At 41.8% G+C, this 15,206-nt stretch overlaps 2 protein-coding genes across 2 annotated transcripts in view; one reads left to right on the forward strand and one right to left on the reverse strand.

Annotated features, from left to right (window-relative positions):
* The window catches only part of TDRD1 (tudor domain containing 1), a 94,393-nt gene extending 89,736 nt beyond the window's left edge, over positions 1-4,657 (reverse strand). The window contains exon 1 of the mRNA XM_060242669.1: positions 4,475-4,657. The gene's annotated coding sequence lies outside the window, so the exon portion shown is untranslated. The remainder of the gene's footprint in view (positions 1-4,474) is intronic.
* A 96-nt stretch (positions 4,658-4,753) lies between these two features.
* The window catches only part of CCDC186 (coiled-coil domain containing 186), a 54,378-nt gene continuing 43,925 nt past the window's right edge, over positions 4,754-15,206 (forward strand). The window contains exon 1 of the mRNA XM_060241602.1: positions 4,754-5,790. The gene's annotated coding sequence lies outside the window, so the exon portion shown is untranslated. The remainder of the gene's footprint in view (positions 5,791-15,206) is intronic.

Genomic DNA, 15,206 nt, shown 5'->3' on the forward strand with positions numbered 1-15,206 from the left:
CTCCCCCACCCACCCACAGTCCCAGCACACCAAACTCTTAGGTGCACAAGGGCCCACTCAAGGCACCTGCTAAGGTGTAACCTGTGCTCTGGCCTGCCTGCTTCACCAGTTGTCAAGGTTACTCTTGCACAGAATGCTGGTGGGGCTGGGAAGCCCCACCACCCTGAGTCCTGAGCAAGGGCTCATGTCGGTCAAATCCTTTCCTTTGCAAGAGCCGATCACTCTGAAGTAGTGGAAGTGTCCCCCTCCCCCCCCAAACTGGTGCTGACTTAGACTTGAGAACAAGACAGGTTGTGCCTTGCAGCATTGAAGCGTCTGAGGAATGCCTGCTGAACTGTATGGTGGGACTTCCCTGTGCACACCAAGCTGTCATCAAGGGATGCTGGCACCCAGTCCTCTATGTGTTTCCCTCCTAATGCAGGTGCCAAACCCACAGGGAAAACTGTCAGCCCAACCATCAAGCTGCAAGCCTTCCATGTCCCGTTTCCAGCAGAAAGTGGCTGTTGTGTGTCAACTAAGCTTAGCGGAGCAAAAGGACACAGAGGACTCCTTTGAGGAAGAGGGTGGTCAGAATCTCTGACCCCAGCCCAAGCTGGAGGTGCTGCAGAAAGAGGCAGTCTTTGAGGGGCAATTTATAGATTCTCAGCCAGGAACCAGTACACTGGCCACACAACTCCCCAACCACAAGCTAGCAACAGAGAGCCAGTTGCCAGTCAGTTCATCCCTCTCATCACCAGAACCTCAAGAATGCCATCAGAAAAAAGATTAGGAGACCTTCAAGCCAAAAGTCACAGTGTCTGTCTAGTGGCACTGCACTGGTCCAGTTTCAACAATGAGGATGAGTGCTTGCAGCAGCAGGACTCCTGCTGACTGAGCCAGCCAGCAGGAGCATGATGCAATGCAAGTGGCTAGCAGTGTGGGGCTTAAAAGCAACAGATAAAGGAGCAGATGTGTGCAGAAACTTGTCTGTTAGCTACTGACTTTGTGGCCTGTATTCTGACCTTGGCCTGTACTTGCAAACCTTGTTCTTGAATTCTCCTTCAGACTTGAAGCTGTGAGCGCTGCCTCACCAATGCCTGAGCCTCAGAGCATGATGCCCAGCGACTACGGTAATTCTGTTTGCTTACTGTGTGTCAGCAGCCAGGGCAGAGGCCCACAGGAGGCTGCATGGACATCTGAGTCCCTGGAGTTTCACTCCCATGGCTCACAGGGCAAGCACACCTGGAGGACATGGAGAACTTGACATTGGGCTCCAAAGAGCTGTGATCTTACCCTTGCCATTCAGTGATATCTGGCTCCCTTCATTAAGGTTCTCTCAGTTTGCCTGACTAAGGTTGTGGGCTCTGATCACAAGAAGGGCATGGAGGCTGCTTCATGCTTCATGCAAGCCACATGATCTTTAGACACACAACAGGGGCATGGGCATCGCCCTAACAATACTGCTGACCCAGGACCATACCAATATGGGGGGAAGTGATAGGCAACTTTCTCCATTTAACAAAGCGTAGTGCTGATGGAGAAACTACAGGGAGGTCTGAGTTCCCTTTCAGAAAGAGGACTATGCCTATCTGGTATTTTATTTTCTTTCAAAAAGACCCTAATTAGGAATCAGAGCTCTTGGATTGGATGCCATTGTTTAATGATGGGAAGTAGATGGCTAAGTATTTGAAAATATATTTATAGTACCATATGTTCCAATTCAACATGTCTCCTCTCCCACCTCAACTGGCTGCCTTTCTTCACTCCCCCTTTACTTTTTAAACTTTCATTATCATCATTAGTGCTTGAGCAGATTTTGCACAGTCTGAAATCAACACATTATTTCATATGGAGAGATGAAGAAAAAGAAACCTAACTGTACAGCTTGCAACCTTTATCACTGGATAACAGCAAGAGTCCAGTAGCACCTAACAAAAGTTGTGGCAGCTTTTATGAGTCACTGCTCACTTCTTCAGATACAGTGAGTCCATTGTCCTTATATTGTGGAGAGTGGACTGATTTCAGATGCCAAATGACAATAGCGGACATTGGTAATGAGACAGGAAACCTAAGTCTCAATTCAGTCCTAGAGAATGCATTGAGATTCATTATCAATTGCAATTCAGCGGTCTCTCTTTCTAAACTCCCTTTGAAACTTCTTTGTAAGAGAACTGCTACTCTTATGTCAGCAACTGAATGTCCTCGAAGGTTAAATATTCCACCACTGGTTTTTGAATGTTGTGATTTTTAATGACAGACTTCCATCATTTATTCTTTGCATCCTCCTGGATCGAAATAAGACCTAGGTTTCCTGTCTCATTACCAATGCTGGTATCTCCATGCCTACTATCCCTCTACATATACACCTGATCCAATCAAGCCAGATATTGTCATTCACCTGCTATTGCCATTTGGGATCTGAAATTATCTTTATAAAGTTTATATCTCGAGTACCTCATGTTACATTTTATGGCACATGTGGCCCAGGCTGTCAAAGTGACATTTATGTCAGATCTGGTCCTAATAACAAATGAGTTTGACACCTCTGTCTTAAAGTAACAAGTGCTGCTTATATAATTTTGGAAGGCTTTAAACCTCCCCATGTACTTTTTAGATTTTTCTGCAAGCCTGGGGCTTTTCTTCAGGTTTGCAGAAACACCTGTCTTGTCCATTCATGGCTCCAGTCTCTTAATTTAAGTATTCACAGATTTGGCCTTGTTGAAAATTAAAAATACAGGCTAAGCATATACAAAAACTAGCTTTGAATTCCAACAGAATGTTTCAGGTCATGGCACTGAACAGGTGGGTGAAGCAGGTATTGTAACTATCCCATTCTGTGAGACACAACAATGTTCAGTTGAGACACAATCTACAAATATTTCTGTTCTACTTTTGAAGCAACCTGATTATTCTACCATTTCAGCTGTTAATGCTACTGGATTTGATATTTTACATATTACTGATTAGCTAACCCCCCTCTGTTTTTGTAAACTCCCTTGAAGGCCCCTTTTGCCTAGGATGTTTGGATGTAACATTTTAAATAAGCCAACTGGCTAATAACATATCATCTCATACCATTTGGCCTTATTATCTCATCACTGGACAAAGCAAGCCTTTCTTCAAATACTACTTCTTTAGTTCACTTTCCCCACAACAATTACCAGGTGCATACATCAAAGCTACATTAACAACCACTTTATCTAAACTATGTGGGTACCATATACTCATACTTATTAACTTCTATCTACCCACACCAAAAGAAAATTAAAACAAACAGACAAAAAAGACACTCTATTTACAGTGGGCTCAGAGCTGCAAAAATCTGAAGCTACTAACTTTTAAGTTTGTAAAGTTAAATATACAGATTTTAGCCACATCACTAAGTCCAGGGAGACCCTTATGGCAGTATAAAAAAGATAAATTGTGGAAATGGCTTTGTGAACAAATAGCTTTCTGAGACTTGGGCTTTATAACTGTCTTTGTTGCACAATATACCAGCAGTGAGGCCTCCAGGTTGTCACACACAGAAGCCGGTAAAATTCTTTGTATATAGTTCTAAATCCAAGACAACCAAGATAACAGAGCCTGCATCCTATGCCCACTTACTTGAAAGAAAGATTCATTGCACCCACTGGGCTTTACTTCTGAGTAAATATATATAGAATCTGTCTGTAAAACATGGCCACATTATTGAAAAACTATTTGCTATGCAGTATCCAAGAGCTACTGATAATAATCAAAAGTAGTGCCACTATACAGAGTAGGGAAATCATTTCTACTCTATACACTTTGAGGCACTACAAACTGCAATTAACATTTCCCAACCAGAAAAAACAGCAGAAATGAAAAGAGATAATGGAGAACAGGAAAGGCACATAAGCCAGAAAGTGGTAGAAAGCTGCTCAGTTAACACTTCAATCTTAACATAAAATCTTTACTAACCAGACAAGATTTGCAGCAAAACTGGTACCTGCATACCTGTACAAAGGCATTCCTAAAACGCTAACGAGCAAGAAAGGTGAGACTGTATTCTTTAGTCATTTTGTATGTGACCTTGAGGGCAAGACATTCACCTCTGTTGTACCTGTTTCACCAGGAAGTAAATTATGCCCACCTAATTCTCAAAGACAAACGTCAATCTTTTGTGACAGTCTGTTGAGGGGGGTGGGTGGATTGTATGTTGAGGTGCATTGAGGCATATCATCATTAAGGCATAGCACTGTCTACAAAATTACAAACTTGATGGTGAGAGGTGAAAGAAATGAGGAAAGGGGCAGAAACCCAATGAGAAGTTACCACATCTGGCACTGAAAATACAGAACTTTAAAAAAAAAAAGCATCCATAACAGAACACGTAGCGAAAGAAGCCATTATAACAAAATGCACTGAGCAAGATCAGCGTTTTCTGCCTAGTAACAGGTTCCCCTAACCTCTCTCTCAGCTTACTCTATCTATTAATCAACATTCCTCGAGGTTAAAATCACCAGACCCGTACCTTTTCCGAGTCAGGAAGTTCTTAGCAGTTTATCAGGAAGCTGGGAACCAGAGTATCAGTTGCAGTAGTAGCTACTCCCCATAACTTACAATGATATGAGAGAGCGAGAGACATCATTCTCCCTCTCCGGACTCCTGCAGCAACCCCCTAAGAGGAACCGAAAGCTGACACATCAACAAAGATGGCTGCCGCAGACACCACAGCAGCTTCAGCACGGAGGAGGAGCAGAGGCGGAGCTGGATCTTATTATCGGCCTACAAAAAAGTGGGGAGAGTGGGTTGGGTGACTCGCCAAGCAAGAGGAAGAAGCGAGTGGGACGGTTGCTGCCTCGCTCATCTTTGCATTGCGTTGCCCAGCAGTTCGAGTCACGAGCCCTAAAGCTATCATTGTTCATCGCATGACTAAGAGCCGTAGTAAACCAGAGGGAGGGTTTGCCTCCTTCGGGTACCACCTGGGTGTGGAGAGTCAGGATTTATACCAGACAAACTTTAGGAGATTAGAGCCGCTGGTCGTGAGTTGAGCTGCAAGCTTTCACCTCACAAGTCGCAGTTGTTTATTTCAAAGCGAAAGTGAAGTAAACGTGCAATTTGTTTTTTTTTTTAAATTGCTGCCTTATCCACGGCATAGCCCACAAAGCACTCAGTATAATTCGAGGAGGGCTAGTGACGAAATGACAGGTATGCCACTGCAAGTCTCTTACAGTTTAAAGGCATAAGGTACGTTCCATCATTTTTTCAACCCTAAGTCATTTGAAGCCACTATCCAGTTGATTTCAATGTCATTTACAATCACATCCCAATACGTGTTCTTACGATCGGGTTGCAGGTGTATTATACAAGCTACGCTACACATGTCTGCATTACACACCTGAACTGGTAATGGTCATTTCCTTTTCTTTATGAAATGTACAATGCAGTTCTAAAAACACTTTCTGAGCTTTAGGGCTCGTGACTCGAACTGCTGGGCAACGCAATCCAAAGATGAGCGAGGCAGCAACCGTCCCACTCGCTTCTTCCTCTTGCTTGGCGAGTCACCCAACCCACTCTCCCCACTTTTTTGTAGGCCGATAATAAGATCCAGCTCCGCCTCTGCTCCTCCTCCGTGCTGAAGCTGCTGTGGTGTCTGCGGCAGCCATCTTTGTTGATGTGTCAGCTTTCGGTTCCTCTTAGGGGGTTGCTGCAGGAGTCCGGAGAGGGAGAATGATGTCTCTCGCTCTCTCATATCACTGTAAGCTATGGGGAGTAGCTACTACTGCAACTGATACTCTGGTTCCCAGCTTCCTGATAAACTGCTAAGAGCTTCCTGACTCGGAAAAGGTACGGGTCTGGTGATTTTAACCTCGAGGAATGTTGATTAATAGATAGAGTAGGCTGAGAGAGAGGTTAGGGGAACCTGTTACTAGGCAGAAAACGCTGATCTTGCTCAGTGCATTTTGTTATAATGGCTTCTTTCGCTACGTGTTCTGTTATGGATGCATTTTTTTTTAAAGTTCTGTATTTTCAGTGCCAGATGTGGTAACTTCTCATTGGGTTTCTGCCCCTTTCCTCATTTCTTTCACCTCTCACCATCAAGTTTGTAATTTTGTAGACAGTGCTATGCCTTAATGATGATATGCCTCAATCCACCTCAACATACAATCCACCCACCCCCCTCAACAGACTGTCACAAAAGATTGACGTTTGTCTTTGAGAATTAGGTGAGCATAATTTACTTCCTGGTGAAACAGGTACAACAACAGAGGTGAATGCCTTGCCCTCAAGGTCACATACAAAATGACTAAAGAATACAGTCTCACCTTTCTTGCTCGTTAGCGTTTTAGGAATGCCTTTGTACAGGTATGCAGGTACCAGTTTTGCTGCAAATCTTGTCTGGTTAGTAAAGATTTTATGTTAAGATTGAAGTGTTAACTGAGCAGCTTTCTACCACTTTCTGGCATATGTGCCTTTCCTATTTCTCCATTATCTCTTTTCATTTCTGCTGTTTTTCTGGTTGGGAAATGTTAATTGCAGTTTGTAGTGTATAGTGTATAGAGTAGAAATGATTTCCCTACTCTGTATAGTGGCACTACTTTTGATTATTATCAGTAGGTAGCTCTTGGATACTGCATAGCAAATAGTTTTTCAATAATGTGCCAATGATTTACAGACAGATCCTATATATATTTACTCAGAAGTAAAGCCCAGTGGGTGCAATGAATCTTTCTTTCAAGTAAGTGGGCATAGGATGCAGGCTCTGTTATCTTGGTTGTCTTGGATTTAGAACTATATACAAAGAGTTTTACCGGCTTCTGTGTGTGACAACCTGGAGGCCTCACTGCTGGTATATCGTGCAACAAAGACAGTTATAAAGCCCAAGTCTCAGAAAGCTATTTGTTCACAAAGCCATTTCCACAATTTATCTTTTTTATACTGCCATAAGGGTCTCCCTGGACTTAGTGATGTGGCTAAAATCTGTATATTTAACTTTACAAACTTAAAAGTTAGTAGCTTCAGATTTTTGCAGCTCTGAGCCCACTGTAAATAGAGTGTCTTTTTTGTCTGTTTGTTTTAATTTTCTTTTGGTGTGGGTAGATAGAAGTTAATAAGTATGAGTATATGGTACCCACATAGTTTAGATAAAGTGGTTGTTAATGTAGCTTTGATGTATGCACCTGGTAATTGTTGTGGGGAAAGTGAACGAAAGAAGTAGTATTTGAAGAAAGGCTTGCTTTGTCCAGTGATGAGATAATAAGGCCAAATGGTACGAGATGATATGTTATTAGCCAGTTGGCTTATTTAAAATGTTACATCCAAACATCCTAGGCAAAAGGGGCCTTCAAGGGAGTTTACAAAAACAGAGGGGGGTTAGCTAATCAGTAATATGTAAAATATTAAATCCAGTAGCATTAACAGCTGAAATGGTAGAATAATCAGGTTGCTTCAAAAGTAGAACAGAAATATTTGTAGATTTTGTCTCAACTGAACATTGTTGTGTCTCACAGAATGGGATAGTTACAATACCTGCTTCACCCACCTGTTCAGTGCCATGACCTGAAACATTCTGTTGGAATTCAAAGCTAGTTTTTGTATATGCTTAGCCTGTATTTTTAATTTTCAACAAGGCCAAATCTGTGAATACTTAAATTCAGAGACTGGAGCCATGAATGGACAAGACAGGTGTTTCTGCAAACCTGAAGGAAAGCCCCAGGCTTGCAGAAAAATCTAAAAAATACATTGGGAGGTTTAAAGCCTTCCAAAATTATATAAGCAGCATACTTTAAGACAGAGGTGTCAAACTCATTTGTTATTAGGACCAGATCTGATATAAATGTCACTTTGTCAGCCTGGGCCAAATGTGCCATAAAATGTAACATGAAGTACTGGAGATATAAACTTTATAAAGATAATTTCAGATCCCAAATGGCAATAGCAGGTGAATGACAATATCTGGCTTGATTGGATCAGGTGTATATGCAGAGGGGTAGTAGGCATGGAGATACCAGCATTGGTAATGAGACAGGAAACCTAGGTCTTATTTCGATCCAGGAGGATGCAAAGAATAAATGATGGAAGTCTGACATTAAAAATCGCAATATTCAAAAACCAGTGGTGGAATATTTAACCTTCGAGGACATTCAGTTGCTGACATAAGAGTAGCAGTTCTCTTACAAAGAAGTTTCAAAGGGAGTTTAGAGAGACCGCTGAATTGCAATTGATAATGAATCTCAATGCATTCTCTAGGATTGAATTGAGACTTAAGTTTCCTGTCTCATTACCAATGTCCGCTATTGTCATTTGGCATCTGAAATCAGTCCACTCTCCACAGTATAAGGACAATGGACTCACTGTATCTGAAGAAGTGAGCAGTGACTCATAAAAGCTGCCACAAATTTTGTTAGGTGCTACTGGACTCTTGCTGTTATCCAGTGATAAAGGTTGCAAGCTGTACAGTTAGGTTTCTTTTTCTTCATCTCTCCATATGAAATAATGTGTTGATTTCAGACTGTGCAAAATCTGCTCAAGCACTAATGATGATAATGAAAGTTTAAAAAGTAAAGGGGGAGTGAAGAAAGGCAGCCAGTTGAGGTGGGAGAGGAGACATGTTGAATTGGAACATATGGTACTATAAATATATTTTCAAATACTTAGCCATCTACTTCCCATCATTAAACAATGGCATCCAATCCAAGAGCTCTGATTCCTAATTAGGGTCTTTTTGAAAGAAAATAAAATACCAGATAGGCATAGAGAAATCTAATCTTTTTTTTTAACTTATGCTTGTTGGTCTTGAAGGAACCACAGAACTCAGACTCTGTTCTCTCTTGCTCTTTCCTTCCCTTCCTCAGTCAATGGAGAAAAGGGAGGCTTGGCTTTGAAGAAGGAACTCTGTGTGTGTTTGTGTGTGGGCTGATCTTAAAGGCACCAAGAGACTCAGACTTTGTTCTCTTTCTGTCCCTGCTAGGCAGTCTCGATAGTCTTGTCAGTCCTTTGGATTCTGTTAGTAAAAGACTGGAGGGGAGGCAGGCTGGGCCCTTTCCTGTGCTGTTTCAGCCTTTGAGGGAGGACTCATCAGGATTCAGGACCAAGCCCTGGCAGCAATTATGAAGTTACTTGTCACCACAAGACCTGCATGATTCATCCAGGCCCAGCTGCTTGTTCTTCAATAGCAGCCACTATACAAAAATCAGTGTGGTACAGTGGTTGATTTTTAGGCCTAGGATTTGGGAGACCCAGGTTTGAATCCCTGTTCTGCCATGGTGCTAGGGTTGCCAAATCTGGGTTTGGAGATACCTGGAGATTTGGGGGTGGACTGTGGGGTGGGCAGGATTTGTATGGACTGCAGAAGGCCCATCCTCCGAAGCAGCTATTTTCTGCAGGGGAACTGATCCCTGTCATTGAGACATCAGTTGTAATTCTGGGAGATCTCGATGCCTCACCTGGAGGCTGGCAGTCTTACCTAATGATCCCTGGGTGGCCTTGTGCAGGATCTTGTGCAGGATGCCTCACATGCAGCCTAGCCTTGTGCAGGATGCCTCACATGCAGCCTAGCCTACCATAAAATGGAGGAGAGAACTATGTACCCTGTTTGGGTCTTCATTGTGGAGAAAGGCAAGGTATAAATGAGTAAATATCAAAATATCTAAATAAGGGGAGCAAAAAAAAAGTAGGTTGTTTAGTGGGTGGGAAAGTGAGAATATGGGAGTTGTCAACAGAAGGGAAAGAGGAAATAGTGTGGGGAGGGAGATACAGGGGAAAATAACATGCTTCCCCCACAAGTCCTTTCAGTTTCCCGACGGTGTGGTTGCCACAGTGCAACTGGTACAATATTCAGGGGTGTCAAACTCAATGAGGGCCGGATCTGACATAAATAAGACCATGTCAGGTTGGGCCAGGCCATGTTGGGCCAGGCAGTGTGTATACCTGTTTAAGATTAGGTAGCAGAGATACAAACTTTATAAAGGACACAGACAAACACAATTAATTTTTTTAAAAAAACACCTTAAAACATGCTTAAAACGTTAGCATCTGTTGGTTTTAAAAGTACTTTCTTTGCATTTCTCCCATGAGATCCAGGGAACTGGGCAAAGGAAGCTCTGGTCTCTTTCCTTCCTTCCTCAGGGGACTGGGGGAAGAGGACCCTCAGTGAATAGAAGGAAGAGAGGCTTGGTTCAGTAGCTCAGCAGTGCAATGGAAAGAGCCTGGAAAAGCAAGCTCTGCCTTCCCCTCTAAGGGAGGAGCCTCAGCCATTGGAGAAAACAGAGGTTTTGCTCTGTGGCTCCTGTGCAATTGAGCAAGCCTGGCAAAGCAAGCTGTGATGCGGAAGGAAGCAAGAGGGAGAAGGAAGCAGATGACAGCCGGTTGCTCAGGAGCCTGATAGGAGCCCTCTGGGGGCCTGATTCGGCCCCAGTGCCGCATGTTTGACACCCCTGCATAAAGTCCACCCTCCAAAGCAGTTATTTTCTCCAGGGAGAGATCCCCTTCGGGGGGCTGATTCGGTCCCCAGGCCACATGTTTGACACCCCTGTGGTACATAGCTTTCCCAGGTAGAGGCTGCCAGGGGCAGGGAAATAGGAAATGCTGAAGACAAGGGGGCAGATGAAGATATGTTGGCTGGTGGGTGGGAAGGAGAGAAGGAAGCAGGGAAAAAGTAAGGCTTTGAGGGTTTTCTGGGAAGGGAAAGAGGAAATAGCAGAGGATGGGAAAATGGTGTGTCCCCTGCTAGTCTTTGTTGGTGTCCCACTTGTACATACACAGTAATAATCCAGTCCCAGTAGGGATTGGGACCTGATAGAGAAAAAATTACCATTTTAGGATGCTACTTTTAAGGTTCAGTCTTATATATTTATATACAGTGTATGAAGTTGAACCTCTGGGACTGGAGTGGCCTTGCATTTAGCATTGTGGCCTTGCTGCCAACATGGACTCTGGATCCAGCTAGAAATACAGGTTCAGTGGGTAATAGGTTGGGGGTCCCAAACATATTAGCTTATATTAGTATGTTTGACAAGTTCTGCTATAATCCACTTGTTTTGTATATTGTTGCAATTCTCAGTATGTGTGTGGGAACTGCATGATGGAGAATAACTGCATTTTCACTTTTTTTTGTTCATTGACTGCATTGAATGTAACAATTTAGTGAGCAAACTCTTTGTGCTTATTATTTATTTTAGAATTTCACCCGTATGCTACCTCCTTACTGTGCTGTTTCAGCAATAAACAGGACTTCAGCTCTGAGTCATAAATCTCAAAAGAAATAGAGCTGATTGGAAAATATGTAGATAGAAGGTCAGAATGGTTTCTGATAATGCATTTGTTCTTCAGTTTTTCTACCATGTCCCCTATTTCCTATGGCTTCTGTTTATTATCTGACTTGGTATCAATAGTATTTATTGACACTTCCATTAATAACCTACACACCACCCCAGACCTTAGGTGGCAAGTATGCTCATCATAAAATCCCAGTTATAGTTAATAATCCATGTCTCACCCCATCCCTGATCACCAAAAGTCAGTGAACAAAATTACTTTCATAGTTTATGGAAGATACTGAGACTAAACTGTTAACAAATTTCTAAGGACGAAGTTTGACGGATGAGGGGTAGCCATAGTGGCAACCTTAGACATATCTGTGCATTTCTGACTTACCATATCAGGGGTGTTGAACTCATTTGTTAGGAGAGCCAGATCTGACACAAATGGAAATTTGTGGGGCTGGGCCATGTGTATCATAAATGTAATGTGAGGTAGCAGAGATATACACTTTATAAAGGACACAGACAAACACAAATATTATTTTTAACTTAAAATATAAACATGCTTAAAACTATTGGAATATTTTGTTTAAAATGGAAAGGTGGGGGAATAGTAGGATTTGGCAATGCAATTTTTAAAATAAAACATCAAGAAAAAGCACAAGGATCACAGCAGAAACTAAAAATATAAAATACTCTGAGCCTGAGAAAACAATTAAATGGCATTGCAAACTTACCCTCCCCAGCCTCGCCCCTGTCTGCCATTACCAATCTACTCAGATGTCTTTCCAGTATAATACTCCCCTTTGGCTGTGTAGTTTCCCAGGTAGAGTACTCATTAGGTCAGGTCCATTGAGCAGAGACAAGCTGGCTCAAAGCATCAGCCCTTGATTTGCAAGAACAGAACTCCAGGAAGTCTGAGCTTCAGCTGTCTATATAGGAATGGCAAAAGTGAAACTAGCTCTACTCCATTTAAACATATTGCAGCACAGACAAAGCTGCAAGGAAAATGTGGAATGGATCTTCCATCAAAGTCCCTGAGCCCTATCTATCTGGGCACAGAGACTTTAATGGAAAATCCACTCGATATTCCTCCTGCAGCTTTGATGGAGAGTCCATTTTACATTTTCCTTGCAGCTTTGTCTGTGCTGCAGTTTGCAAAAACAAGGCAGAAAAGGCAGAGAACTGAAAGAGCAGGGCACTTTGTCAGCCTTGGAAGCTTCAAACGGTGAGGACAGGAGGGAGGAGGGGGGGAAGAGCCCTGAAGACCTGATTAAAGCCCTGGATGGGTCGCTCCGGCCCACAGGACGGACATTTGACACCCCGATATAGATGGTAAAAGTAAGCAGGTCAGTCCTAAAGGTTATGATAAAATATAAGGGTGAAAGCTGTGTGTTGGAGTTAGGTACAGGCCATTTAGGGTCCTTTAGATACTTTTTAGTCATTTTAGTTAAGTCTGGAAACCAGAGATAGTGCAGATGCACAGCCCATCCATCAGATAGCATTTGCATCTGTAGAACACAGAAAACATTTTTCACCTGCTTAGGTTTCTGAACTGTTGTCAAGGATAATCCCACTTAAAGAACATTAGGTTTGGTTAGTATTACATTCCATTTCCATTGCTGTTAAACAGCTGTTAGTATATGTTGTGCCTGTTGCTTGGTTTTCTAAGCTGCTAATATTACAATTTTTTTCTCCCGGCAATGACTTCAAAGCTGATTTTCCTTAGAATTTTTCCATAGAAAATAGAAGTGAAATGGAACATGGGACTGAGTCCTGTAACATTTCACAGAAATGTAGTTATTACTGTGTTAGTTAAGAGGTGACAGTTTTTAACAGTACAATCCTGTGAAGAATTGCTCATTGATTTCAGTTGGTTTAGATTAACTCTGTATAGGACTGGAATTTTAGAGACTTTTACAGACAAGACCAAATTATGGAAAAAACCTAATTAGTAATAAGGACCAAAACTGTGATGATCATGAATGATGAAGATAAAGCAGATTGTGATGATCAGGGAATAGATGTGTACAAATGTTTCTTATGCAAAGACCATTTTAAATGGGAAATATATATGGTAGAAATGCCTGATATAATTAAGTTCCCTTTTCATTCCTTTCTTTTTTTGAGGGGAGGGAGTAGTTTGCTTGTATTTTCTCTCATACGTTCCATCCTTGTCATTGCCATGGCTGTAGTTATTTAGTAATGACTGTGATTACATCAAAATTAAAACAGTAATTAGTAATACATGCCAGGAAAGGTATCAGCGGGTGAGGTGACCCACTAGGGGAACCCTGCTAAATTCACTAACTTGCAAAAAATGCTCTGTGTTGCTGAGGAATGACTGATGTCATCCTCTTCCAGTAGGAGAGGGCATCGATGTGTGTTGTCTTTTTAGACCTCTGTAAGATGTTGTGGAGAAATTTTCCCTGTTTTCTAGTGCTAAAATTGACTGTGAGGATGTTCAGAGTGCTCAGCAGTACTTCTCTTTTTAGTCAGTGCTTAATCTTCAGGATTGCTGTGAAATCTGACTTGAATGTTTCATTTTTAATCTTTTAAAAGTGAGTTTCTCCATTTCAAACTCTAGGAAATTTTTGGTTTTGTGCTTGGTTACACAAGATTTATTTTTCCCTTGTAAAAAAGACTGTTTGTTATAATACACTTAGCTGGCTTGCTCTTGGTGTTAATCCATTTTGTTAACCATTACCTTATGTTGGACTCAGACAAGTAATTAAACAGCTTTCTTCATGGAACTTTACCTTGGAGATGATCTGTAGCTGAATCTTGACCAAAGTGCAGGCCAAGGCAGTTCTTATGAGACTCTGGTAAAGAAAAGACCGATAAGGAATTATATCATGAAACAGTGGAAAAGATATTGGACTCATGGAAACCACCATACCATTTGATATAAATGATTTTGTCTTTTAAACACTTAATTTCACATTTTTCATCTTTATAGTCAAAATGAAGCTGTTTATGAGTTGTCTTTTTCAGGATTTCTGTTAACTGAATGAGGACATTTCTTTTTCTTTCTTTTTTTCAAAGTGTTTTTGTGCGCGTGCGTGCTTGCTTCCCTGGAAGTCATGGTGACTTCTGGTGACATCTAGTGGGGCTTGAACGTTTTTCAGAAATGTGGCTTGTATTGCCTGCCTCTGCATTCTGCCCCTGGTAGTCCTTAGAGGTCTTCCTTCCAAGTATGCTGGCGATCATAGTCGAGAAGTCACTCCGCCTATACTGGACTGAAATAGCGCTATAGAATGGTTTTAAAGTTGATATATGTAAATTATGGTTTTATATGTTTTATTGGATTGATTGTTTTTATAATGTTGTGAGCCGCCCTGAGTCCGCTTGCGGAGAGGGCGGGATATAAATGCGAAGTAATAAATAAATAAATAAATAAGTACTTGCCGGAGTCGGCCCTGCTTAGTTTCCGAGATCTGGCTTGCCAGGGATATCCAGGTCAGGGCTTGAATGAGGACATTTCTGAGTGTACTTTCTCAGGTATTAACACTTATTGTGTTATATTTTTATTTACTTAAAACTTTTATGCCACCTTTTCACATAACTTAGAGGTCCATAAGGCAGCAAACGCTCAAAACATTGAAATATTGTATAAAATAGAGAAAAATATTTCTAGAATACTTTAAACACTTAATTAAAACATAAATGTACAAACTGGGCCTATGAGAATTAGTGAGGGAATGTCTTGTCTGACACAAGAACAGTCTTCACTTGCTGGTGGAAGACAATGATAAAAGGAAACTAATATATCTGAGGAGGGGATTCTGTAGTTTTTGGCTCTCTCAGGTTGCCATGTGTTTAGCTTCAGGTGGCAGGAGCACCCAAACCAGGGCCACCAGAGAGGTCAGATAGGTTCATAATAGAGTAGGTGGCCCTTAAGGTATGCTGGCTTCAAGCAGAACAGGACTTTAAAGGTCAATATGAGTGCCTTGAATTAAGCCCTGAAGCAAATTTGAAGTCAGTGTACATGGAACAAGACAC

Source organism: Heteronotia binoei, chromosome 6 (genome assembly GCF_032191835.1).
Source record: "Heteronotia binoei isolate CCM8104 ecotype False Entrance Well chromosome 6, APGP_CSIRO_Hbin_v1, whole genome shotgun sequence".
In the NCBI taxonomy this organism is placed as follows: Eukaryota; Metazoa; Chordata; class Lepidosauria; order Squamata; family Gekkonidae; genus Heteronotia; species Heteronotia binoei.